The sequence below is a fragment of the Rhinolophus hipposideros genome (assembly GCF_964194185.1).
Source record: "Rhinolophus hipposideros genome assembly, chromosome: 8".
Lineage (NCBI taxonomy): Eukaryota > Metazoa > Chordata > Mammalia > Chiroptera > Rhinolophidae > Rhinolophus > Rhinolophus hipposideros.
Genome location: NC_138054.1, coordinates 72,472,442 through 72,500,398, shown reverse-complemented (window position 1 = coordinate 72,500,398; position 27,957 = coordinate 72,472,442). Strand labels below are relative to the sequence as shown.

The window sequence follows — 27,957 nt, the reverse complement described above, 5'->3', positions numbered from 1 at the left end:
GGGGAGGAGAGGGGAGGGGACGGGAGGGGAGGGGACGGGAGGGGAGGGGAGGGGAGGGGAGGGGAGGGGAGGGGAAGGGAGGGAAGTGGGGAAGGGAGGGGAGTGGCGGGGAGGGGAGGGAAGGGGACGGGAGGGGAGGGAAGGGGAGGGGAGGGGAGGGGAAGGGAGGGGAGGGGAGGGGAGGGGAGGGGAAGGGAGGGAAGTGGGGAAGGGAGGGGAGTGGCGGGGAGGGGAGGGGAGGGGAAGGGAAGGGGAGGGGAGGCGAGGCTTTTAGAGAAGTGGCAACAGTATCCACAGGGATGTGTATGGTTAGTGCCTACAAGGCTTGGCTTGGGCAGGTGGGGTGGGAGTCTCTAGGTGTAAAGAAGCTAGGCGTCATGAAGGTAGGAGTATCCCAGCGGGAAGCATCTGGTCGGAAGGCTCTACCCAGGGTCAGAGCACTAAGTCCTGCCACCTTCCTCACCAAGCAGGTCAGAAGCCTGGAGTGCAGGTCAGGCTCCCAAATCAGGCCCCAGCAGAGGGTGGGAAACGAGTTTAGGTGGGCCTCAGGGGATTCAGTTTCTCCAGCATTTCCAGAACTGGTCCCACAGCAAAGCTTAGATACCATTCGTGGGCCAGGACGAGACTCCAGTGGCGGGGTCCCTATTCTAGTCAGGATGAAGCCTCGGGCTGATTTTATAACAGGAGCCGACTCTGCCCCCAAGTCCTAGAAGTCGGAGAAAACCCTGTTGACATTTTGGTGGGCACCCCCCTGGTCATCTTTCAGTGGATATGAGCATAACCCACGTATGCACTGAGTGGCGCTCTGTTGCCATTATGGCCATTATGACCAGTACCCACTCCTTCTCCTCTTGCTCACAGCACCCTGACTCCACCCCAACCAAGGCTTCCTCAGATGGAATCCTCCTGGCCTCAGTGATTGGCTCAGTGATGGGCATGTGACCCGAGTTGGTCCAATCAGAATAGATCTCAGGACTCATGCAAGGAGTCCCAGGGGAGGATGTAGCTCTGGGGGGGCTCATAACAGCCATAAACCTGTGGGTCAGGTTTGTCACCTGTCCAGTAGGGGGGATGCCTGCCTTATAGGTTGTTTCAGTGATTAAATGAGGCAACACATGCAGAAGTATTGGGCACAGTCCTTAACACACAATAGGGACTGTGGTGGACCCCCTTCTAGGGTGGCTGTCTCGTGATTCTCCCTTCCCGCCCCCATATAATCCCTTTCCATCAAATATGGGCAGAATCTGTGACTTGCTTCTAAAGAATAGCATGAGGCAAGAGAGATGGGATATGAATTCTGTGATTACATAAAGATATATAAACCTCCATCTTGCTGGTTGATTTGCTCTCGAGATTCTTCTTACTTGTGTGACAAAGCAGCCAAGCTGGAGAAGCCACGTGACAAGGAGCTGGGAAATCTCTCAGAGCTGAAGGTGGTCTCACACCAACAGCCAGTAACGAACTGATGGTCTCAGACCTGCCACCACAAGGAACTGAGTGCTGTAGGAACCACACGAGCAGGGAAGTGGATCCTTACCCGGTTAAGCCTTGAGATGAGAACTCAGCCCGGGCTGCCACCTTGATTGCAGGCTTCCGAGGCCTCAAGCAACAGACCCAGCTAAGTTGTCACTAGATTCCTGACCCATCGCTTCTCAGCCTTTTGGCTAAGATCAAGTGTAGATTCCTGACCCACAGAAACAGAAACATGAATGTGTGTTGTGTGAAGCCAGTAAGTTTGCGGTCATTCGTCACACAGCAATAGATAACTAATACAATACTCAATAAATGCTGGCTTCCTGATAATTTTAGAAGAGATTGTCTTTAACCGTATTTCTCCTTCCAGCCTCCACCCTACCTGCTTAACTTTCTTTCCTTTGGTACCAACCTCTGGCAGGCGGAGGAGACCCCCGAATTCGATCCTGACTTGAACTATTCAGGGCTGGCTCTAGCTGGGTGGTCTCGTTTCCAACCTGACCTGTGGCCTCAGTGGGCAGGGCCGTGTGTTACATCATACTCCTCTCTGGGAACAGGGCGCCCACAGAGCTGGGCCCCAGCCCTCAGCCCACCCGGTTTGGGTTTCCTGTGTGATTAATTACGTGTATGTGGGTGGCCAAATCAGCGTTTTGACAACAGTTTGCAGCACCCCTGCTGAAAAATCACTCCATTAACCTTCCTTTATGAAAAAGGCGACAGGAGGGTGTGAATGCGCTGGCTTCTAATGACTGGAACATCATGACAGTGGAGGAGGCAGAGAAGGAGGAGAAGAAGGGGGAGTCCAGGCTTAGGAAAATGGGCAAGAGGAAAAGCAGGAGGAAAAGGTCCTGTGGCGCGGAGCCCAGGTGCTCCTGCCCTGGGGGAAAGGGGGGCAGAGCCTTTGCGCCCATCACCCTCTTGTTTGTTCATGACTGTGTCACTCTGCTCTGATCCCTCTCAGCTAGGGCCCTTTCCTGTGTTCATGAATTCCTTCATCTATTCATTTATTCAACAAATATTTATGTAAATCTTAGGCCTGTAATATACCAGGAACCGTGCTGGTGCTATGGATATAGCAAAATCCCTGATCTGTTACATTCCAATAATGGGGAGACAAGTAAGTCAACAAATAAACATACCATACCATTGTTTGACAGTCTCAAGTGCTCTGGAAAAAAAAACCCGAAAAACGATGGTAATGAGATAAGGAATGACAAGTAGGTGTGAGGGCACCTTAAATGGGTAATCAGAGAAGACGGCATTTGGGTTTGGATTTAAAGGACAAGAAGGAGCCAGGCATGCCAGGGTCTGAGGGATGAGTTCTTCAAACAGCAGGACAGCAAGTGCAAAGGTCCTGAGGCAGGAGCGAGCTTGGCGTATTGAAAGGTCAGAGGGAGGCCAGAGTGACAGGAGGTATCAGTGTGCTGGTGAGATGAGACTGAAGAGGCACAGGCCTAGTTAAGGGCTTTATTTTGAAATCTAAGTGCAGAGGGGAGCTAACAAATACCAAATCCAATGCATTTTTCCCTTTTGGAAGGGAGCTAATCAGGAGACTACCTGGTAATCCTTGGAGCAGATGTAAGCTAAAAAATCAAGGTGGCAACTATGAAACATCTCTGCCTGTGATTCATTTTCCTTGAAATGAGAATGGTGACCATCGGAGGCAGAATATTCCAGGAAAACACTTCTTCCTAAGTCTCATATTTCCATGTGGAACAATTTCTACTCGACCCGTGGTTCTCAGCTGTGACCCAGCATTAGAATCACCTCTGAACTTATTAAAATGCAGATCGCTGGGCCCCCACCCTGGAGTTTGAATCCACTTTGCTGGGACTTGGACCTATACTTCGCATTTGTGAAAGTTCCCAGGTCCCAGGACCACAGAGGAATTCTTCTCCCTCTTGCAGCCAGACATTCATTCAGAAGGGGAGGTGTGACAGCCTAGTGAGTCTGAGAGCAGGAGCTAGCCGTGCTCGTCTCTCTTTCCCCACCCCTCTCCCTCAGCTGCAGAGTGTGTTCAGGTCTGCTCTGCTGTTGTTTCATCGGTAACAAAGGTCATAGGTTGATCCTCGTCTGTCTTTCTCCCGTACCTGCCAATCAATTCTGAACTTGACAGGGGAATAAGTATACTTATCTATTGGGGTTCCCTAAATCCCAACAGAGAAATTGATCCCAGTTGGAAATAATCGATTAGCATCTAGGCCACACAGCAACACTGGGTGGGACCTTATAGTTGGTTCCAGCCTCCATTAACTCATCAATTGCTTGAGAACAAAAAGGTCTGGTTGCTGGACCTTTAAGGCTAAGGATCAGGTCCATGGACAGAGTGAGGTCATCAGGATGAAGTCACAAAGGCATTGGCACCCGCTGGTCCTGTCATGCACCTCTAATCACACTACCACAGCTAATACCTGCCCTTCAGGTGTGTGGGCGAATAAATGACATGCCTGGGACATCACTGTACATGAGGTCTAGTGTGTAAGAAGTAGGTGTAGCGTGTAAGAAGTCTGGGTCTCTACAGGATGGTTTAAGGAAGGTGAGAACAACACACAAAAAGGCAGTAGAAGCAGAGGAAGGAACATGGCCAAAGGTCCAGAGGGGATCATGTGACCCTCCAGGCTGGCCTTGACCTCTGGGTTAGATTAGCAGGGACACAATGAGAGATGTCATGTGGCCATCCATTTACAACAGTTTCCTTGCAGCAGCTCTCCCTACCCATCGCTCCGTTTCCAGTGCTTTCTCTGCTCTGGCTGGCTGAGTGACGTTTTAAGACTCCGCCCCTTCTATAGTGAAATGTTTCCTTGGTTGCCCATCACCTATGGGAGTCTGACATGGCATAATCAGGCCATTGCTTCCTCACCAGTTGCACTGTCGCCCACACTCAGCTTCTGAAATGGCTTCCAGTGGTCCCCACCTCTCAGTATTCACACCCTTGGTAATTCCTTTGAGGGTGGGTTGGACCTAGCAACTTCCAATGGACAGAATATGGCAAACGTGGCAGGAGATTACTTCTTCCGAAGTGACTAGGCTGTGACAGACTGCCCCCGCCCCGTGCTTGCTCTAAGCGATCTGGCACATTGAAAGCTGCCCGAGGGAGAGGCTCCTATGGCAAGGCACGGAGGGCGGCTTCCGGCCGACACCCGGCGAGGAACTTAAACTCTCAAACAGCCTGTGAGGAACTGAATCTTGCCAACAACCATGAGTAAGCTTGGAAACGGATCATTTCCGAGCTCCGGCGGACACTTTTACTGCAGCCTTTTGACAGCCCATAGGCCGACCCTCACGAAGAAGATATAATTTCATGCCAAACTAAGGTTTGGGGTAATTTTTTTTTCAGTAGGTTTTTTGGTAGCTACTTTTTTTAAAACTAAATTTATTGGGTGACATTGATAAATAAAATTACATAGGTTTCCATATCACCTGTATATTGCATTGTGTTCACCACCCAAAGTCAAGTGTCCTTCCATCACCATATATTCGACCCCCTTTACCTTCTTTATCCTCCCCCCGCATCCCCTTTGCCCTCTGGTAACCACCATACTGTTGTCTGTGTCTATGACTTTTTGTTTGCTTGTCTTGTTTGTTCATTGGTTGCTTTCAGTTTTATATCTCACATATGAGTGAAATCATATGGTTCTTGACTTTTTCCATCTGACTTATTTCACTTTGCATGATATGGTTTGGGGGTAATTTGTTACAAACCAAAATAGATAATGAATACAGATTTTGGTATCAAGAGAGGGATAGTGTCATGAAAAATATCTAAAAATATGAGATGGCCTTCAGACCAGGCAGTGAGGAGAGGCTGGGAGTATTCTGAGGAGCTTGTTAGAGAAATCTGGACCTTCAAGATGCTGCTGGTGAAAGCTCAAAAGGAAATGAGAAAGACGTTACTGGAAACTGGAGGAAGAGGGTCCTTGTCATGTGGTGGCAGAAAGCTTAGTGACAGTGTTGTCTGCGGTTCTGTGGTCAGCAGAATGTGTGCCTAATAGACTTAGCAGTCTAGCTAAGGCCATGTCCAAGTTAAGTGTTGAAAGTGCTGCCGGGTTTCTTCTTGATGCTTCCGTGAGAAGAGAGAGAAACTGAGGGAAAGACTGTTAAACCAAAAGCGGCCAGGACTTGACAGTTTTGAAAATCCTCAGTCTCCCAAGAGAGCAGAAGATGCTAAAATGTCCAAAAAGGTTCTCGAGGACTATCAGGAAAAGGTGACCTGGCGACAATGCTCAATGAGCCTTTGGTTAAGACCTCGGGAAGATCAAGGGATCACAGTATTATTCTGTCACACAGAGGCTGTAAAGAGATCAGAGTGGGCCTCACAAATCCTCTAGCTCAAGCCGCAGGGACTCTGGGAAGCCTCAGAGCATTGTCCCTTGGCCATCGTAGCAGAAGCCCGAAGTAGAGAAGGATTTGGTTCAAAGAAATTTGTGGGTGTCGCTTTTGCGTAATAGAGTGAATCTCAATGAGATGCAGAGAAGACTCACAAAGTTGTCGAGAAAACTTATCAGAGCCCGCTTGATAGGGACAGAGATAGCACAAGATAAGAAGAGGCCACTGGACTCCCAAAATTCTCAGTGGGAAGCAGGCGGAGGAAAAATCAGCTTCACACATGTGCTTCCTTTCATGAGAAAAGAGGCATGACTCAAAGGGAGGAACCAAGAACCCAGAAGATGGAGCTAAGAGTCATAGAGAATTATTTCCAAATTTTGAAACAAATCAAAACAACAATATTTTCCTGGATGGAGTTCAGAATTGTTACGGATCAGGGACTGCTTGATAACTCACATTTCCTCCCTTTTTGAGTAGGAAAGTATACAGCCATTCCCCTGCATCTATCCCACCACTGTATATTTGGCGTGTGGAGGCACATAACTGGTCTCTTTAGTCTCACAGATCTGCAGATCCAGAGGAACAGTATTCTAGAACCTGTACTTCAGGAACTATACCCAAGAGTCTCATCCACATCTGGACCTGATTTAAATAGTGATGTTCTGGACTTGGAGCTGATACTATCATGGGATGAGACTTTGAGGGGCCCTGGGAAGGGGTAACTGTATTTTGCATGTGGAAAGGACACTAATCAGTGCGGATCAGAGGGCACACTGTGGTCGGCTCCTTCAGAAATGACTAAATGATCTTTGTCTCTTGACAGTCACGCCCCGTACAACGCCCTCCCCTGGTGTGTGGGACTTGCTTCTACCAAACAGAACGTAGCAAACGTGATGGCTTGTCACTTTAGGTTATAAGAGACTGTGGCTCTTGTCTTATTCTCTCTCTCTGGCTTGTGCTGCTGAAGTAAGCAGCCATGTTGGAAGCGGCCCCGTGGAAAGGAACTAGAGAACACCCCTGAGGACTTCAGTCCTCCAAACAACCGTGTGAAGAAGCTCGGAACAAATCCTTTTCTCCAGTTGAGCTTTGAGATGATTGCAGGCCTGGTAAATCGCTGGGCTGCAGCCTTGTGAGAGGGCAGAGGAGCTTGCGGGTCACACCCAGATTGCTAACACACAGGAAATGTGAGAGATGAGGAACGTTTCAAGCCTTTCGGTTTGGGGTACTTTGTTACACCACAATCAACACTGAACGCACCCACCCTAAGGTCCTGCTGTACAGAATCTTCCCCAGGAGCACCATATTCTCACACTCCTCCGGGCCTTTGCACATGCTCTTCCAGCTTCCAGGCGGGGATCAAACTTCCTACCATTCGGGTTTGGTAAACTCCCACCTACAGGACTCAGGTCAGGGGTCCCTTCTTCCAGGAAGTGCTCTTTGACTCTCCCAACCTCCTCTGTGCTACCAGAACACATCAGCGTATCACTGTTCTAACTATTGTTTTTCTCTCTGATGTATGGAGGAGGGCAGGGAGCCTGCCTTACTCATCCCGGTAGCCTTAAAATCTAATGCAATGCTTGACACAGTAAAATAATAGTACAGTAGACCCCGCCCCCTTCTCCACAGGGGATACCTTCGAAGAACCCCAATGGATGCCTGAAACACAGATAGTACCGAACCCTATACATACATGAGGTACTATGTTTTTCCCTATACATACATACCTATGTTGAACTTTATAAATTAGGCACAGTAAGAGAGGAACAATAACTAATAATAAGATAGAATATCCTGTAATAAAAGGTGTGTGAACATGGTCTTTCTCTCAAAATATCATACTTACCTTCTTCTAGTGACAATGTGAGATGAGATGATCCAATGCCCATGGGATGAGATGAAGCGAGGTGAGTGACGTAGGCCTTGCGCTGGATGCCTAGGCTATTACTGACCGTAACGAGCACTCGATGGCTGCTCTGGCATATCCGAATGGCCAGCCTCACTACTCGTGCCCTCTGGGGCCCAGGTTAAGTAAAATAAGGGTTACTAGAACACAAGCTCTGCAATACCGCCGACAGTTGATCTGATAACCGAAATGAGTGATAAGCAACCAGCCCGTGAGTAGTGCACACAGAGTGAAGACCTTGGATAAAGGGATGATTCACGCCCCAGCAGGATGGAGCGGGACAATAGGAGATTTCATCACGCTACTCAGAACGGTGCACAATTTAAATCTTACAAACTGTCTATTTGGGGAATTTTCCATTTAATATTTTTGGACCGTGGTTGACTGTGGGTAAGTGAAACCACAGAAAGGGAAACCATGGATAAGGGGAGACTGCGGTAGCCAACTTTTATTGAATGCCTATGCCACGCTCAGTACAGTTTGAGGTGATTTACATGTAACAATCTTATTTAATAAAGAATTCACCGGGGCAGGAACTTCGAACACCCCCATTTTGCAGATGAGGAACTGAGACTTTAGGCTCGGTGCCCAGTGCACCCGTGCTAGAGAAGGGGCAATGGAATCATGGGAGGCATGCTGCTTCTGTCCTGTGCCTGGCTGTGGTCAGTACCCCTTCTCTCAGGAACCCTGCAAACAGCAGAGCTGGGCCAGAAGGCCTTCTGGGCACCCAGACACATACTCTGTGCTTCACTGCTTATGTAATTTGGATCCAGAGAAATACCTGGATCTCTCCCTTGGTGCCTCTGAGGAAGGGCTTGGCTGGTACCCAGAGAATTTATTGGTGCCAGAAACCACACCGCCAGCTCCCTGCTCACAGCTGTGCCTCTGGCCCGTAGGCAGAACAAGCATTTTCCTCCCCTCACACCCTGTCATTATAAACCACGTAAATTCCTCGATACTCATGTTGCCATGAACAGATGGGGCTCTGTATTTTTAATGCAATTAGCAGGAGTGGGCATGGCAGAACTCGGCGGTCCCTGGGGCTGCCCCTCGCGGATGCAGCTGTGAGTACATTTGTGCAGAAGAATCTGGCCAGGCTCTGACGGCCTGTGCAGCTCTAGCAAGTGGGTGCGTGTCTGCTCAGCCAGGAAGTGGAAAGGGGGTACCGAAGCCTGCTTGTCACTCCTCCGCCAACCTGGCTTCCCGTCCACCCCTCTATCTATGCTGTCTCACCACGCTGAAAGGATGTCCTCCAAGGGAGGCCCCAAAGGGCAGACAGCAGTCCCGAATGCCTTGGGCGGTAAAGGTCTTCATAGGCTTGGGGCGTAAAGATCTGTGACATGCAAAGGCCCAAGAGCGGCGGGCGTGCGCTTCCGGAAGGAAGCGAGTTAATGGGTGCACACCAGCTCTGTCCAAAGGATAAGGATGTTTTCTGTAACCTATATAATGTTAATAGCTAGCATATATTGGGCACTTACTATGTACCAGGCCCTATTTCTAAGTGCTGTCTAGGCGTTTAATTCCAGAAGGCAGTGTGGATACTCATGGATCGCCCACAGCCGAAGACCACCAGGAATCTACCTGTAGCTGAACAAAGTTGGGATGGTTGGCTCTTGGCAATGAGGGAGGCTACACCCTACAGGAACTGTGCAGAGGCTCGCAGCGGGTTGCAAAGAACTTAATGTGGAGCTCGGTTTGTGTTAGGTGACTTGGGGGTGGTTTGAAGGAAAGGGCGCTTGGCTCTGGGTTGGATGCTGTCAGGAAGTAGATGTAATTCGACTGTGCCTTACTTAGTAAATTATATCCAGAAGGTGGAAGGAATGAAGCAAGACTAAGGTTGTAATTGGTAAAGGGCAGCTGTCACTCATGTTAGCCAAGATGCAGGAGCAAGAATGCGTGCTCATTTTTGTATTTCGGTAATGATCTTGCTTTGGTCTGAGTTTGGACGTGATCAGGAAGTGGTTCTTTTTTTGACTTTCATCCATCACAGTCATAGCGGGGCCTTGTCTGGTGTTGATGTTTGTGTTCAACAGGAGAGCACTCCCATCTAGGCGTGGGAGCCAGGCCAGCTCCCAGCAATGCCAGGCCAGTTTCTGGCCCTCAGGGGCCGCTGTTCTCTTTCTCAGCAGGCCTCATTAGTGTGTCAGTTTACAGAATTAAAGACATTGAGGCTCAGAGAAGAGCTGTCATAGGTAGGAAGTGGTACTGTGATTCCAGGGGAAATGAAACTTGGGTGGGTGCCAAGAGACTCAACAGAGGGAAGGGAGGGTACTGGGTATAATTACAGGAAGCCAGGCTGACCAGGAGGGACTGGCCATGATAACGGAAGAGAGAGAACATAGGATTTGGAGCCAGAGTGCTCCACTTCAGAAATCTGCACCTGCCACTTACTAGCTACATGGTCCTGGACAATTTAGTGAATATCAGAGATTCAATTTTGTCTTCTGCATAATGGGAATACAAAATTCTGTTTCCCAGGGTGATTGTGAGAATAAAATAAAAAGACACGGTATAAAACACCTGAAAACAATATGGCACTTGAAACACTTATTGTATGCCAGCCACCGTTCTAAGTACCGCGCATGTTTTTGATTCATCTAATACAGCAACCCATGATGCAGATTCTGTTACCGTGTTTCCCTGAAAATAAGACCTAACCGGAAAATAAGCCCTAGCATGAGTTTTCAGGATGACATCACCTGAACACAAGCCCTAATGCGTCTTTTGGAGCAAAACTTAATATAAGACCCCGTCTTATTTTCGGGGAAACACGGTATAACCTCTGGTTAACAGGTGAGAAGACAGAGGCAAAGAGAGGTTAAGCAACTTATCTAAGGTCACACAGCCATCAAGTAGCAGAACTCAGGCATTCTGTCTCCAGCACCCTCACTCTACCACTTTTCCTGGTAGCTATTGGATCACTGCTCCTTCCCCTCCCCTGCTGCAATGGCTTCAAGACGAGTCATATTCTCATGGCAATTTAATGCCCTGGGACTCCCTGGTCCCAGACTTTTGCTTGTGGAAGGGTCTAAGCTGTTTGCTTGGCTCTGGTTCGGAGAGTACTCATTTCCTTTCAGAAGGTCAAAACCTTCTTGGCATGATTCAGGTCGCTGTGTTCAGCAGAGCAAATAAAATATAGCAATGCCTTACTGGTATCTCTGGGCCTTTCAGTAAGTGCTGAAGTCAGAGGAACACACTGGGAAATGAGCAGAACCCAAAGTGGGTGCAGGAATGACCCAATGCTGTAGCAAAAGCCCTCTTGTGGCAAGATGTGTGGGCAGAAGGAAATGGCTGCCCAAGAGGAAATGGGCCAGCCATGACCAGTCTCCTTCCGTCCTGTAAGAGCAGGAAGCCACCATCCAAGGCCAATTCACTATGGCCTAGTTCTAACCTGAGGCATGGTTTATAGGTGTGTCAGCAGTTCTGGGAGATTGGGGGGCAAGGACTCCTGGGCCCAGTGACTCCAGGAATGACGGTCCTTCCCGGCCTCCTGTCCACGTCCCACCACTACGTGGGAGACGAAATGCTGGAACTCACGTCAACATTCTCTGCACTTTGATACAACCCAGCTCATTGTCATCAACCTTTCTGAGGCTCATCTGTTCTTAATGATATCTCTAAATCCCAAGGCATCACAACTCTGAGAATTTGGGAAATTCAGCTGCTTAGAGGATTTGTAATCATCACAGTAATCCCTGGTATTTACAGAACTCCCTTTTGCACACTGAAATCCAGACAGACGATATTGTAGTGGTGAGGACACCCTGAAATTGCTCTCAAGTTCTCTTCAGAGCGCCAGGCCCTTAGCCCAGCTCATTTTGTTTAGCTCAAATCATTTTCTCCATTCCCTCCTGAGGGAGGCGAAAGAGAAGATGGGAACGCGAATCTGATGTAGAAGACATACCTTGGGTTGCTCGCCCAGACCATGCCCTCTTCTCCGAACTGCCCTGCCCGTCCTTGCACAGCTCCTATTGAAGGGATGGGCCCAGACATCTATGCTTGTACCAGTTGAGCAAGCCCCTTTTTAGTATCAGCTGATCGGACAAGGAGTTGACTCTTGACTAATGAGCTGAGCCAATCAGATTCTCTCTCTTGATAATCTGAATCACAAGATACAGAAACTGGGAGCCAATTGTGTCCCTAGAGCTAGAAGGTGAGGCAGACTCAGGGGTGGGAGTGACCACACGTACTGATTAATAAGCAGAGAGAAGGGGAATAGACTATGTAGCACTTGAGAAAGCTGCTCTCCAGCACTTCTCCCGTGTATCTGTTCCATAACCCTTTGCATTCGTAAGCCAGAAGCTATCCCATGAAGCCATGACTGCATGAAGCTCAGGCATTGGAAATGACCTGAAACTCCTGCTTTCTTTTCTCTAACACAGTCTGCCTTCCCTTCGGTTTCAGTGGAAGACGAGGCCAGGCCCCATGGGCTCCATGTACATGACACAGAAGCAACTACACTTTCCCACTAACGGAGACAAACCAGACACAACAGGTGAGTGGGAGACCAGCACGTGGTCCATTCCAGACCCCTGTCGACCTTTATCAGAAGCCAACACGAGCTTCCCCAGAGCTTCCGGGTGTGGGGCATGGCTGTCTCTGACCTCTCCAGCCTAAAGGGAAAGGACTGAGAAACGTCTCTGCAAAGGAGCCATTGTTGTGACACAGCACAGCCGTCTGGTCCCCCCATTGATCTGACAGTGGCAGCAGGGGCGGAAAGCAACAGACACAGAGGCCCTGAGAGCATAACTTGATGAATAGCCCTCATTGATCCGCTTACCTGCCTGACGGCTGGCCAGATTCTCTGCATTTAAAAGATACCCATGGAAGGTCAGAGCTGGAAAGGCACCTTAGGGAGGCCCGGGACAGCCCAGTATTGTCACAAATGGGAAAAGCCAGCCTCAAAGACACTATGGAGAAGTGACCTTTCTGATTTCAATCAAGAGAACCCAAACAGCTCCCATCGTGTATGAGGCAGTTTGGCGGGTGGGGGTGGTGAGTATTGTTGTGCTTCGCAGCCTTATGTCTCCCACAGGGAGGAAAGCAAAGAGAATATATATTTATGTGTCTGTAGAACTGAATCATAAGCTTTGTACTAAAAGGAGACGCACATGCTTACCACCGCGCAATGTGTTGTCACTAATTCAGAAGCCCCCGTCGCCACCGCTCCGCAGGGCACAGACCAGCACAATCACAGATTTCTCTTGGCTGAAGTTCCAAACAGAGTCCGTGACACAGCGGCTTCCGTGATGCCCGCTTTTGCCCAGCCTATGCTTAGCCACCTATTCAGGGTCAACCTGCCCTGTTCCAGTGCCAGTGAGTCTCCAGCAGTCAATTTATCATGAGTCCCTTCCCCTCTTGTCAGGCGGATTCTGGAAATAGTCGGTGGCCCACTCTCTTCCCCCATCCAGGGTGCCACATACTGTCTGGGACTTAGAACCAGGGACCAGAACGCCTGTAGCCTTCATAGTGAACCACTCCACCTACATGTTACACATCTGCCCACCTAGTTCCACTCCAGCCTCTGGTCCCAACTCTTGCTCCCTCCTGGGCTGGCAGCTTAGTGAAACTCTTTCCGGATGGCTGGGATTTGGTCCCATTCTCCCGAGAGTTGGAATTTATCCTCCCCATCTCCATCAACCCGCACAGGTCCCTGACCTAAAATTCATCCAAGTATTGAGGTCATGTGTCCACCTCGTTCCCTTGGAATTTGTCTTTTCAAAAATGCCAGCTCAGATAAGGATAGAGTTTGCCTTAAATTTCCTTGGTTGTTGATCTGGACAGATCTGTTATCAAGCATCACCATAATTATGAGCATTGGCTTTAGAGTAAAAAGAGCTGGCCCCGAATTGTGTCCACACTGCTGACCAACTGCATGAATTTGGGCAAGTAAACTAACTCCGTTCTTCTGGGCCTCCTTTTCCTCACCTGCAGAAAAGGGCTATTAAAACCTATCCAACGTGACGGGTGCAGAGCAAATGAGAGCATAAATCAGATCATGGATATAAAGAACTTAGCATAATGTACCACACAATACTAATATGGAACATTCATTGAGAGCTTACAATATGTTAAATTCTGTTCACAGTGCTTTGCATTACCTTAGTTAATTTGCACAGTGATCTTGTGACATTCTATTATCCCAAATTTTTGAATGAGAAATCTGAGGCTTGAGAGGTTATGTAAATTGCCCAAGGTCAACAGCTGGTCTGTGGTGGAGCAAGTACTTGTGATTCGTGAAGACAAAGGATTATGATCTACCTCATTTAATGTCTTAATACAATGCCTCGGAAATAGTAGGCACTCAAAAAGTGTGTGTTGAATTAATGCATGGCTCCCAAATCAGTGCTCCTTTGCGTAACTAGTTTGAGAGCTCAGCTCTATCAACTTATTCTCATCCTCTCTCTCTTTGCAGTGGGGGGTACTAAGCTGTTCATCTGTGTTTTATTTCTGCCAGTATTTGTGTTCTTATCCCCAGTGTGGCTGTTACTGGATGTTTTAATACATTCAAACCTTCTATCCAAATGGATACATAATTTCCAAACCAGCTACTCTTTAATCAGAGAGTGCTCATAGATTCAGCACTTTGGACAGAGCCAGGAGTTTTCCGCTAATATCTAGTTAGTATTGGATTTACATTTAAAAACTATTTACATTAATGTGTGACCCATATATGAGAAAATACCGCATTCCCCAATTCTAGCTCAGTGGTTCTGGCTCTCTCTCCCTTCGTATAGTCTATGAGATGAGAAAAGATTGCCATAAAGATTTTATGAGTCCAAGAGAAACATTACTCAAATAGGATTTATTTCAAAGGCATCATTCTGAAACCGTGGCTTGTTGTTTAAAGGGGAAGCAAAGCTGATGTTGGTGGGATTTTTATGCTCAAATGAAGTCCAAATGTTGCAGGAGATCCTCTTAATGCTTACCAGGTGAGCAACTTCTTCAATTTGGTTCAAATCAGCAGACAATTTATAGAGTACTTTCAGCGTCTCTGAGCCTGTACTTGAAACCAGTGATAAGATCTTTTCCCAATTTGCATTAAGATAAGGAGAAAGGTAATTACTGGATTGGTAATTTCAGACCTTCACACTTTGGGACACAAATGGATTTATGATGCCTGGCATGTGTCAGCTACCGTGGGGGAGAGACACGTACCCCCATGCCGTACACTCTGCAGTGAGATAAGGGTTGTGATAGAAATAGGTACAAGAACTTGCCAGCTAAGAGCTCGTTCCAGAATTGTGTGGGATGTCTACTGTCCTTTGTCTCACTGACAAACTCCTTCAAGAACCCAATCAAATGTCCTATCCTCCATGCGTCCTTTCCTGACTCTCCAAGACAGAGTTAGTCTTCCCTCCTTAGAGTTCCCACAAAATCTTGAAGGAAGGGAAAACAGGAATGGCATATATTAAACAAGTAACAACTAAGAATATATCAAAAATTCTGCAAGTACAACGAACAGGAAATAATTAAATGTCAAGGAAGGGGTAACGATACCTGCATTGGTTCTTGAAAAATGTGGAGATCATTCCAGATGGAGAGCACAGGAAGAATAAAGGTCTGACGGGATGAATGGCTATGGTATATGTAGGGAATGGCAAGTAGCTTGGAGTGGCCAAAGCAAGGCACGTGGAATGGTGTGGGGAGCGGCTGCTGCTACTGCTGCTGAGAGAAGTTGTAGAGGATGAAGCTCCCGCATTAGGAGGGGGTCAGATTATGAAAATCCTCTGTGAAGTTCGTTCTCCATCCTGTATGTGGTGGAGCTATCAAAATGCATTTTCACACTTACTGATTTTTCTGCACCCACGAAGTCATATATGCTGATGTAAAACTTTGAGAGAATACAGAAGAATGTTTTAAAAAAAACATATTAACACTCCATTCTGAGCTCATGGAGTTAACATGTTTTTCTTGTCTTTTTTTAATGACTATTATAAATGTATGTGTGTAAAAATTTTAGTGCATACTATATATTCAGTTTTACATGTTGATTTGTCACTTAATTGCTTTTTCCAATTCCTCTGAACATTCGTTGATATTACTTGCTACATGTTTTCTGAGCCACATGCACCATAGTTTATTGAACTGCAATGTTGGACATATACTGTTTCCTTTTCCCCACTAGAGTAAACGACACTGCAACGAACATCCTTGTAAATATCATCTTCCACTAACCTCTCATTATTTCCTCGGGAAAAATTCCTAACAAAGGCATGCACCTTTTATGTTTTAATCACTACTGTCAAACTAGCTTCCACGAAGGTTGTGCCAATTTATAATCCCACCAACAGGGCATAGGCTCAAAGAGGTTAAACGACTTACCTAAGATGAAACAACTAGTGAATGGCGGCCTGGGAATCAAACGTGGGCACTGGTACCCACAGGGCTGTGGCAGGATTTTGGTGAGGAGATGGGGAGTGGGGTGGCCAGGGGTAATTGAGTCAGGAGAACTGAAACTGACTCAGGTGAAGACGGCCTAATGAGATGCTTCAGAAGATGGGCTGTTCAATGGACAACATTCGTTATTTCGTACTCTCTCTAAAGCTGCCTGTGTTACGACTCTTCCCAGGTGAATGTGTTCAGACCACAGAGAAATGAAATGTATCTACCTTTCTCTTCTCCGTTATGCCTTTGTAGACCCAGATCTTGAGCTGGCATTCACGGGAATGGCGCATGTGAAAACTTGCCTGCTCATCTGAAGTTCGATTCCAGGAGGATTCCTCATTAAAGCCCTGGGTTTACTGAACAAGTCAACACTGGGCATACCCTTCAATCAGCCGTAAGGAAATCGGAGAGACCCAGTTCTCTGAGGCCACTACATGTTTTCTCAGTTGTCTCATAATTAAGAAATGACCCAATAAGGAAGAAAAGATTCAGGATCCACACCTCTCTCAATCCTAATACTTGAACTACTAGCTGCCTTTTTTCTGCTCTCCCTCCCTCCCGGCCTCCCTTTCCTTCCCCTCTCCCTTCATGGCCACAAATGCAATAACATAAGTCTAGGGTGAACATGAGGAGTTATCTCATCAAAACACCATATTTTACACATTAAAGGCTTGAAAGGGATTCAGAGTCACACTCCAGCCTACTCCATAAATCCCCTCTGCAACACCTCCAGCTAGTATTTGTCCAGCACCCACTTAACTCCAGTGGCCCCTCGCAGAAAGCTATTCTGTTCTGTGAGATCCTACAGTGAGTCAAGGTCCGACTCTTGCAACTACCCATTGTTTCTGCTTCTGCCAATTATCTGAACTTTCTTCCACGTGATAGGTATTTAAGTACCTGAAAATAGGTACCATTTTCTTCTTAGCAGGTGTTGGAGTATAAATGTCTAAGGCTTTGGAGTCAGACAGACCTGGGATTCCACTTCTGAATGTGCTGGTAACCAGCTGTGTGTCTTTGGGCAAGTTGCTAAATACCCCTGTGTCTCAAATGATTTCCTGGACCATAAATGATGACGCGTTTACCTCACTGGAGAGTAGTGAAGAGTAAATGAAATGTGAATAGTGTGGCAAATAGTGGGTGTTGTTAGATGTTGGATCACCTCAACAGTTGTCTTTTTCTGTCAGTATTTCTCAAAGGTGATCTCTGACCGATTGCATCAAGATGGCCTGGGGTGGGTATTTACAATGTAGGTTTCTGGATCATAGTCCTAAAAATGCTGAGTCACATTCTGTGAGAGTGAAATCTGGAAATTCTATTTATTTAGTTGCATCCGTGTGCCAAGAAGTTGGAAGGTATTAAAACATATGGGAACTCTCCAAAACTCCTAGGGGGTCCACATTCAAGGCCCCATCTGGTCCCTGGGTGACGTGCTCCAAAGGGACACACGCCTCTGGACTGGGACACATCCCCTTGTCAGAGTGTCTCACTGTCAGAGGCCTTCCCTGTGTATTAGGGGATTTGGAATGTGGAAGTGGGAGGGGTTGGGAAAGGTGCTCCCACGCAGATCAGTGCTTAAACTATTTCTATAACCTTCATATAGCTAGAAAGCGAGGATCAGCCCTTGGGAAGGGAAGAAGCAGAACAGAACAGGGCCTCGTGGACCAGCTCAACACATTGATACTCAGGGCTCACTCCAGCTCCATGCAGGCTCCCCACAGGCCTTTCCCTGATACAACGGATGTCAGTGTAACCAACTTGAGACCCACCCTCAGATGGAGCTGGGGCCCCCAGTGCATCCTGGGAACTCCCCCTTCTGCCAGAGCTCCTAGGCTGACGGGACTCCCTGAAGATCTTCTTCTGTCCTTTCCCTACCGTAGCTGCCCCCAATCCAGTTCAGCCCACAGAAGAGACAGGGAGAAAAGAGCAATTATAATTATTGTTGAAACCTGTGTGCTCTCATGATGCACAATGCATGGTAAGAGCTCTACATTTCTCATTTTAATCCCCACAAAATCCCCATGACAGAGACAGATGAGGAGACAGAGGCTCAGAGAGGTTAAGTAACTTGCCCAAGATCATGCAGCAGCACGAGTGGTACAGAATATTCTTAGGCCCGCATTGTCTGACTTCTGCCACATATCAGAAAATGACATCACAGGACATACACAACTCAGATCTATTGCCAATGGTCTATGCAGAAAAAGCTACCCTGTCTGGACAGGCCCCTCAAACACTTAAGTGCTTAGCCGGCTTATGGACAAGGCAGTGCTGTCCACCCCAAGATGGTCAGGACAACAGCCAACTGAAATCCCAGCCCCTGTTGGGGAATATCTGCTTCTGAATCCAATTTGGCTTAAGTCGATCCAATTTATTCAGGGCAGCTATCAAGGGCCTACTATGCACCCTGTAATGCCCGGCAATGGAAGGTCCTGAGAGAAGGGCGGAGGCCCCGCCTGGGAAGTCACAACTAAGCCAGGCAAGGGGTGCCACCTGAGGAGGCAGGAATCGGAGTGCTGGGAACTGGGGTTCAAGGCAGAAATCCTGTGGTCAGCCCTGGAGCACTTAGGAGGTAGAGAATATGCCAAGTTCTCGTGCTGCTTGCTGGTCAGCGGAGAGTTTTGTAGTTTTGCTAATTAGAACTGTGAATTCTATGCCCACATTTCCTATAAGATAAGTGTATAGAGAAGACACCACCAGTTTAGTCTAATAAGAATTCTCAAGCATAAGACATACGAAGGAAAATGGGCTTGATGTGTGGTTGAGGGCATGGGCTCTGGTGACAGAGAACTTGGCTCTCGTACTTCCTAGCAGGGCCAACTAGGACAGCCTGTGTCCACTTTGTAAGCATCAGTTTCTTCATCTATAAAGGGAAGTGAAAATAATACCCGCCTCACAGGATTATTGAAAGGCTTAAGAGAGATTATGCATGTATAGCGCTTAGTACAGCACCAAGTTCCTAGAAAGAGGACAAAAACTGGTAGCCAATACAATTCTTATTCTGGACTGGTCAGCTTGAAACAAATCGTAATTACCGTCATGCACAGTTTAATGACAGGGCTATGTTCTGAGAAACGCGTCAGGAGGTGATTTCCTCATCGTGCGCGCCTCATACAATAGAGTGCACCGACACAAACCTAGGTGGTAGAGCCCACTACTCACTGAGGCTAGATGGTATGGCCTATTGCTCAGGCTACAAACCTGAACAGCACGTTACTGCACTGAGTACTGCAGGCAACCCGAACACAAGGGTAAGTACTGGTGTATCTAAACACATCTAAGCACAGTAAAAATATGGCATAAAAGATTAAAAAATGGCACACCTCATAGGGCCCTTACCATGACTGCGCTTGCAGGACTGGAAGTTGCTCTGCTGAGGCAGTGAGTGAGTGGGGAGTGAATGTGAAGGCCTAGGACGTTATTGTCCACCGCTGTAGACATACAAACACTGCACTTAGGCTACACTCAATTTATAAAACAACAGGAGATTAAGTCAAACTGAAGAGAAAATGCCATCAAGAGACACGGCAAACACGAGATGCATGAGGCTGCTGCCCGCATAACGTGCCATACTGTTTTACAGCAACATTTTTGTTATATGTGAGTCGAACGAGGACACTTTAAAAGAATAATAAAAAGTATTCAGTGTAGTCAATACATACACGGCGTCACGCGGTGCTTGACTGTAACTCTGATACCCTGCCTAGGACCCGATACTTAACAAATCTCTTGAATAAACAAATGCATCAGTGTGAGGCACAGCTTAGGAGTGACAGCCAACTGGAGGGCCCTGAGCGCTAAGTTAAGGGACACGTGTGTACTATACCCCGTGGGTGACAACAGCCACCTAGAGGTATTCAGCACGGAAGTGGCAGGCCAAATATGGGCTTTTAGAAGGATCCGCCTGGGCCAGGACAAAGCACCAACAGGAAGGAGAAATCCTGGATACTGGGAGGAGCCTGCTTCAGTGTTCCAGGTGTGAGAGCCCCTGAACGAGGTCTGGGGTACTGGCGTTGCAGAAAAAGGGACAAATCGGGAAGCTATTCAGGAGGTAGAATGGACAGGGCTTGGCAACCAAGAGAAATGAGCAGGTGACAACTGCCCTGCTCTGTGCACTACCCATGAAAGAGAGAATCCAGTTAGTGAATCAGGGGAGAAGCCCTGGCCACTGTCGCCACTGGGAATGTTGGCCTTGCTGCTCTTTCTTGTCCCCAGGCTCAGGAGGCTTGAGTGGCCCATCCACAGAGAGGGGCATGGTGGGCAGCCCGTAGGAGGAGGTTCTTGCCTATAACAGGCCCTCAGCTGACTGCTGGAGCCAGGGTCCAGCTGCAGGAAAGGGTTTCCCACTTGGCAGACAGCCTGAGCTAAGGGACAGAAGTCATTCCTAATTTTACAGCATGTTTTTTTAGGGGAAGTCTCCAAAACTGGTTAGGAAATAAAAGCCTCTGAAAAGAGTCCAAAAAAAGGGAAGGTGACTCTCATTTGTTGATAGCTACTTGGTGTCAAGAGCCATCACATATTCGTTCTCGTTCAGCCTTCAATATGACTGTAGAAAAAATCAGCCGCTGATTTTAAATTTTACAGATAGGGAAACTGAGGCTCAGAGAGGTTTGTTTTTTGTGTGTGTGTTGTGTTTTTTTTTTAATCTGACTCAGATTGTCAGCAGAAGAACCAGGGTTCAAATCCAACTAGACTCCAAATCCCATTGTCTCTCCTCTATAACATATTTCATAATCTTTAATTTTGAAAGCCCCATTTCTTTAGATATCCACCTACTGCCGGTGGCAGCATAAAATGATTGAATGCTTTCGGAAAGCAATTTGGCAATAAGAATCAAGAGTCTTAAAAAATATTCATTCTGGGAATCGCTCCTAAAGAAATAATCATAAATTCAGAGGGGAAAAAAAAGCTTTACACACAACAATGTTCTTCACAGCAATATTTATAACATGAACAACTGGAGTTGATCTAAATGTCAACAGAAAGAGGAATGGTTAAGTAAGTTGTGATATATCCACTTAATGGAATATTTTGGGGCCGAGGTTTATAATAACAGGGAAAACACCAATGGTATAAGTGCAAAATAATCAGGATACAAATTATACAAAGTATCATCTAACTATTCGATGGTGCTGTAGAGCCACTTGGGGGTTCCATTTTTGGGGCACTTTCCCCTCTAGTAGCCATCAGGCCCTTCTAAATCACTCCAGCTTTAAAAAAAATAACAACATTACTTAATATGGACATCTGATTTCTCAATCTTATATAAAATGGGGATAAAAACATCTGCAGAAATTGTGGCAATTTTATTCATCTGTAACACAGAATTAATAAAAACTGTGTTTGCCTTTAAGTCTCTACTATGCAGAAATCATGGGATTGCTAAACCTATCCTATCACTCATTCTTCTTTAATATAGTTTTGGAGCCAGTAGTTATGTGAGCCGGAAAAAAAAAAAAAAGCATACATATTGGAGAGGAAGAAACACAATTGCATTACTTGCAGCTAATATGATTGTCTAACCTAGGAAACCTAAAATAATTAACTTTAAAACTATTAGAGCTAATGAGAGAGCTCAATAAGATAGTTGGTTACAAAAGAAATACACAAAAATCAATAGCTTTCTTATTTACTAGCAACAAACAATTAGTAAACACAATAGCAAAATACTATTCCTAATAACAATAAAAACTACAACGCTACCTAGAAATAAACCTAACAAGCAATTTACTAGGCCTAAATGATGAAAACTATAAAATTTTATTAAAGAACATAAACAAAGGTCTGAAAAATGAGTGGCATGCCATGGTCCTGTAAAAGAAGATTCCCTGCTGTAAAAATGTCAGTTCTCTCCAAATTAACCTACAAATTTCCGTGAAATTCTAACCAAAATCACAGGGGAATATCTGGGGGAAATCTTAAAATCTTATTCTACAATATATCTGGAAAAGTAAATGTACAATAATTGGTAATAAAACATTTAAAAATAATAATGGAGGACTTCTTGTATTAGAAAGCAAACATTACCATAAAGCTATGGCAAATGAAATTATGTTATTCTGGCACATAAATAGAACAGACAAATAACACAGAAGAAAAAATCCAAATGTAGAACCACGGACAGATGTGAACTTAGTTTATGATAAAAGGGACATTTCAAACCAGAAAGGACAGGTTTGGGGATAATTCATGATTCATTTGGAACTAAAAGTTAGATCTACATCTCACACCTGGCACAAAATATAATTCAGGTAGATTAAAGAGCTAACTGTAAAATATAAAACTCTGAGAGCTCTAGAAGAAATAGAGAAGACTCTTTTTTATAATCTCCAAGTGGGGAGCTATTCTGAGCTGACAAAAAAACTCAGGAGTCACAAAAAACTGAATTGATCACAGAAGAATACAAAATGTCTTCTGCAAGGAAGAATAAAACAAGGGTAAAAGGAGTTATTAACTGGTAGAAAATGTTTACCACACATAGGATAGACTGCTATAGACTGAATGTGTGGGTTACTCCAAAATTTGTATGTTGAAACCCAACCCCCAATGTCATGGTATTTGGAGGGAGGGCCTTTGAGAGGTGATCAGGTCATGAGGGTGCAGCCCTCATGAATAGGATTCGAGCCCTTATAGAAAAGACCCCTGAGAACTCACTGCCCCCCTCGGTCCTGTGAGAACATCAAGAAGACTGCTGTCTATGAATCAGGAAGCGGGCTCTCAGGAGAAACCGACTATGCTGGCACCTTGATCTTGGACTTCTAGCCTCTAGAACTGTGACAGATAAATTCCTGTTGTTTATAAGCCACCCATTTGTGGTCTTTATGTTATAGCAGCCTCAATGAACTCTGACACAGATCTAATATTAATATTCAAAATATACAAAGAGCTCCTAAAAATCAGCAGGAAAAACACATGCAATCCAATAGAAAAATGGGTAAAGACTATATATAGGTAATTCGGAAAATAAAATAAAAATGACCATAAACATATAAAAGATTACCAACTACAAATAATTGAAGGAATGGAAATCAAAAGAAGACGGGGCTGACAGTTTTCACCCATTGAGATGGATAAGAATAACAAAACGTTAATTTGGGAAGAATGTGGGGAAATACCCAGTCTCATGCAAGGCTGATGGAAACAGTAAATTGGCACAGCTCTTTTGGAGTATACTTTGGCAGAATCTAAATTAAAACAAACAAACAAACAAACAAAAACCACTTTGACCCAGAAATTCCACTTTAAGGAAACTATCCTATAAATGTTCCAACATACGCTCCAAGATATATGCATGAAAGTGTTAACTGTAGCATTGTTTGAAATGGTAAACAATGCTATATGAGGCAATCACTAAATAATAATAATAATGATGACAGATATAGATACTGACATGGTAAATACCTAACATCTATGCTTAAGAGAAAACAAGCTGTAAAATAACATGCTTATGTTGAACTCACAATTGTGAGTCTGTGTTTCGTGTGTGCGTGAATTCATAGGGACAGGTCGACACACCGATTTTGTAATTATATTTGCCTCTAGGGAGGAGCGTAGAATTAGGGTAGGGGGTTGACAAACAGCAGACTTTCACATTTTATTCTGTACTCTTGGGTACATTTTGAATTTTTCACAATGAGCATAAATTGCTTTTGTAAATAATGAAAATGGATATATATATCAAGAACACAGCTCTTTAAATTAAAAACAAAGCCATGCCTAGGAAAAGAATGGAAGGAAACACATCAAAATGTTCATGCATAAGAATTTTTATATTTATCTAGCTTTTCTCTATTTTCTAAATTTTCTTTAATGACCATGCATTACATTTATAGTGGAAATAAAAAAACGAAGAGTCTCTTTTTAAACTGTTTCCTTTTTTGTTGGAAACCAATTCGGTAAAATAATTGCTCTTTCCCTCATTCCACTGAGGCCGGTCGGGCGATTTTGAAGCAGAAAGTGGGGGCTCAGCATTTCTAGGCCCCACGTGCAGACTTGAGAGCATTTGCTGGAGGTGAGTGACCCAGATGAGATGGGAACGAGGGGGTTCTGTTGTCCCCTTAAAAATGACTAATGGGCTGTTGTTAGTCTAGCAGTGTCGTGTAGCAAGTTGGTGCTGTTTATTACGATTATGAACAGATGATCACACTAGTCATCCTTCTCCTCTCCACATTAACAGAGACATGCGGAGCACACCTCTGCCTGGCATAACCTGGATGGCTGAGGAAGGGAGAGGAGAAATTAAAGCACAGAGAGAACTAACATCACTTACAAGAAAGGAAAGGGGACGAGTTGCACTTACTGAGCATCTACCGTATGCCACCTGTCTCTTGAGCACCATTTTTGGCACTATTCTGGCAACTTGGCAGGTGGGAGCACTGAGAGATTAGTCATAGGCCCAAGCATGCCCTGGGGAACTCAGTTTATCTGACTCCGGGTCCCAGGCTCTTCCCACAGGCCTTCCAAAGGAAAGAGGAGGAAGGCTGTGAAAATAAAGTGCGTAGGAGCTTTCACCCACGTACTTTACAAGGGTAAATGGGTCATGAATGTGTTTGAACTCAGAGCCCTTTTGCTTCTCCCCATGCTGAGTTGTGAAATTTCTGGTGGTTCCAGAAATGACGACAGGAACGCTGGAGTGTGTCTAAATACAGCCCCGAAGTGGGCGGTACCTGCTCAACTATGCATGAGCTCTCTGTGACGTCACCCCTGGTGCCTACAATTTGGGGAAGAAGCACGACTTCACTCAAGGCACAGCCAGAAAAAGCAAAACTTGCCCAAAATACCCGACTGTTGACGGCAGATTCTTGCGATCAGTGAATAACTGGTTTGTGTGACTGTGTTTGTGTGCACGTGTGTGTGACCTAAATCCACAGAACTTCCTCTCCTGGTACCTCTCCATCTTGTTCGACTGTCCAGATCCCTAACTGGGCCCTCATCTCCTGCAGGGCAGGTCTCGTCTTGGGAACTCCCCTATTCCACAAATCCTTTTTTCCCAGAAGCTCCACACACTTCTGTGGAGAACAAGTGCTTCTTTGCTCCCCTCAAGCCCATCCCAACCTTAACACCTTTTCCACATTAGACAGATGGGAGTATCAGGCCACGTCAGTCAGTGGCTATAAGAATGAATAGCAACACTACCAGCGACATTACCGAGTGCTACCCACGTGCTAGACGTGCTCCTTAGAGCTAATATGAAATTCACAACAGCCGTCAGCAGTACAAACGATTGTTTCTGACTCCCTATTTTAAAAATAATGCGATAGAGGCTCAGGGAGGTGAAAGATCTTGTCTAAATGCTGGCACTGAGGTGTGAACCCATGTCTGACTCCATAGCAGTCTAGGCAAACAGCCTGTCAAGGACAGCACCTGGCACGAGATCCCATGAGTGCTGTAGGTGTAGATACGGGTTTGTAGTCAGGGAGGAGGGAGGCTGAGGGAGGCATGGGTGACCCTACCTGGGGACATGTGGCAACAGTCTGAGGCCAAGGGAGCATGGACCTGAATGGGTCCAGTCTGGGCCCCCAACAGAATCTGGTGGTGGAGGGGAGGGGCTGTATGGTGGACGAGGTAAAAAGGGTTGGGGTGGCTGGCACTTGTCGTATCTTAGAGATGACAAGAGGTGAGCAGAAGCAAGGCCAGCCCCAGGGGCTGCGGAAGGCAGGCTCCAGGCTGCTTGTTGAACTGGAGGCCTCCATCTGGAGAGGCCGGGGGACATGTGCAGGGCTCAGGCTTAGATTCCTTTTGCTGAAAGGTGAGTGGGCACACTGGCTGTCCCTCCAGAAAGGGCTCAGAAGGCTGTGTCTCCTCCAGGTCTCCAGATGTGGGGTGTGGTTATTCCCTACAAATCTGTGGGGCTGCGACTATTGAACCCCTTTGCAACCAGGGCTTTCTGGGTTATGAGATGGCAGGTCTGAAGCGGCAGCACTGGGCATCCCAGCCTGCCCCTGAGAAGCCAACATCCTCTCAGCTGAGGTGCCAGTTGACACCTTGTCCCCATCCCTGAGGAGCTACTGGGCCATCCCCGACATGGAGCCAGCAGCAACTCCGACACTGTAGAACCCCAGAGGCTGGGAGCCAGGCGGGCCCCTAAAACCAAGCTCGGTTTTCTCTTGTTAAGTCACAGGATAAAATACTTTACATATTAATCAGGTTAGGAATCTGAGAGCACATATCAAGGGATTGAAATATGTAGATTTTGATGATGAATTCACGCTCATCAGAAAACCAATGAATCATCCTAACTTCATTATCAGGAATTATTTGATGGGGGAATTGGCAGGGGGGATGGAGGGTGAGGAGAGCAGTGCCAAGGGGGAGAGGAATTCTTGGTTCTCAGCCCAGACTGTGTTCTCTTTCAGCAACACAATTTTGCAGCAGGACGTTTGTTTCCTTGATGTGGGACTTGAACACGGAGCCATCCTGGAGGCCTCGGTGAATGCCCTCCAGGGCCCCACCTAGTGAAGCCAGGCCCAGGGAATGCCTTCCGGGCCCCACCTAGTGAAGCCAGGCCCTGAGGCTCAGCACACACCATTTGGACAGACAGGAGTGACCTGAGAGAATATCTTTTTATGGTTGTTTAAGGTCACCCCGCACTGTCCCCCTGGGACACCACCTCCTGGATGATCTTAGACAAGCCAAGTGCCACCTTCCTATGCTGGCTTTCCTAATCTGGGGAGTGTGATGATGACTGTTAAGCAACACAGCTTCCAGGGATGGAACCAAGGATGGGGTTGGAACCACACATTTCAGGCTCTTTACGTGCTAGGCACTCTCAGGTGTGGGGAGCCAGCAGCGAGCAAACAGATGTAGATGGACGGTCTAAAGAGTGGGGGGAAAGGCACTTGTCATTTTAAACAGGTGGACAAGGGAGTCCTCGCTGAGAATGTCACCTTAGAGGTGACATCTGAAAGAGGCAAGGGAATGCATTATGTGGATGTCTGGGAAGACGCTCCTGCTAGGTGGAGGTGACAGCAAGTGCAAAGGCCCTGAGGTGGGGCGAGCATGCCTGGTATCGAAGGATTGGCAAGGAGGCCTGTGTGTCTACAGAAGTGGATGACAGAGAGAGAGCAGGAGGAGGTAAGGTCGGAGAGAAGGAGAGGTGCAGGGGCTTTAAAAGAGGCTGTTGAAGCCAACACAATGTTAAGGAAAGGTAAGAAGCGGCCCGAAAAGATAAAGTGGCTCGTCTGTGGGGTAAACTGAGGCACTGAGGAACAGTCATTGTGGGAGTCAGGACAGGCAGACATGAGAGGAACATGGCGTGAAGTACGGTTTGTGTGGACACAGATCTTCAGAAGACAACGCTGCTGTGACTCTCCCATGTGAAGTCTGGCAAAGGCTGGTCCGGGGGTAGGTAGCCCGGAAACATCCAAGGTGGCGGAAACAGGTCTGAGTCGGAGTTAGAGAGCCTGGCTCCCACCCTGACTCTGCCACACACTCGCTGACTGATGCCGGGACTCAGTGTCCTCCGCTATGGAATGAGGCCAGAGGGCAACAACACATTTTCTACAGAACTTTCTGGAAGCCTCTGATTCTGGTACTCCTCCCAGTCTTCTCTTCCCTGGGATACATAAACTGCAGCCTCTCTCTTCAACAATGCAAATAAAAATCTGTGGGGTTTACACCAAGCATGCCCATGTCATATACTCATGTAGGTATCTGGGCCTCAGATCCCAACCTGAGGGAAAAGCAGGACAAGAGGAGACCCCTCCCTCCTGTACTGCTTCCTGGAGCCAGGAAGGACACAGCATGTCCATCAGTGGAGCTCACCGAGATGATGCAGAGCCAATGGCAGTCTCAGCCCCGGCTTCAGAATCCCCCCTGGAACATAGCACCAGGCCCCACCCGGGACAAATGAGCTCAGTTCTCCCAGGGTG

The 27,957-nt window shown here is 46.7% G+C and overlaps 1 protein-coding gene across 1 annotated transcript in view; it reads right to left on the bottom strand.

The window, feature by feature from the left end:
- Positions 1-27,957, bottom strand: part of CSMD2 (CUB and Sushi multiple domains 2) — a 579,318-nt gene that overhangs the window by 324,561 nt on the left and 226,800 nt on the right.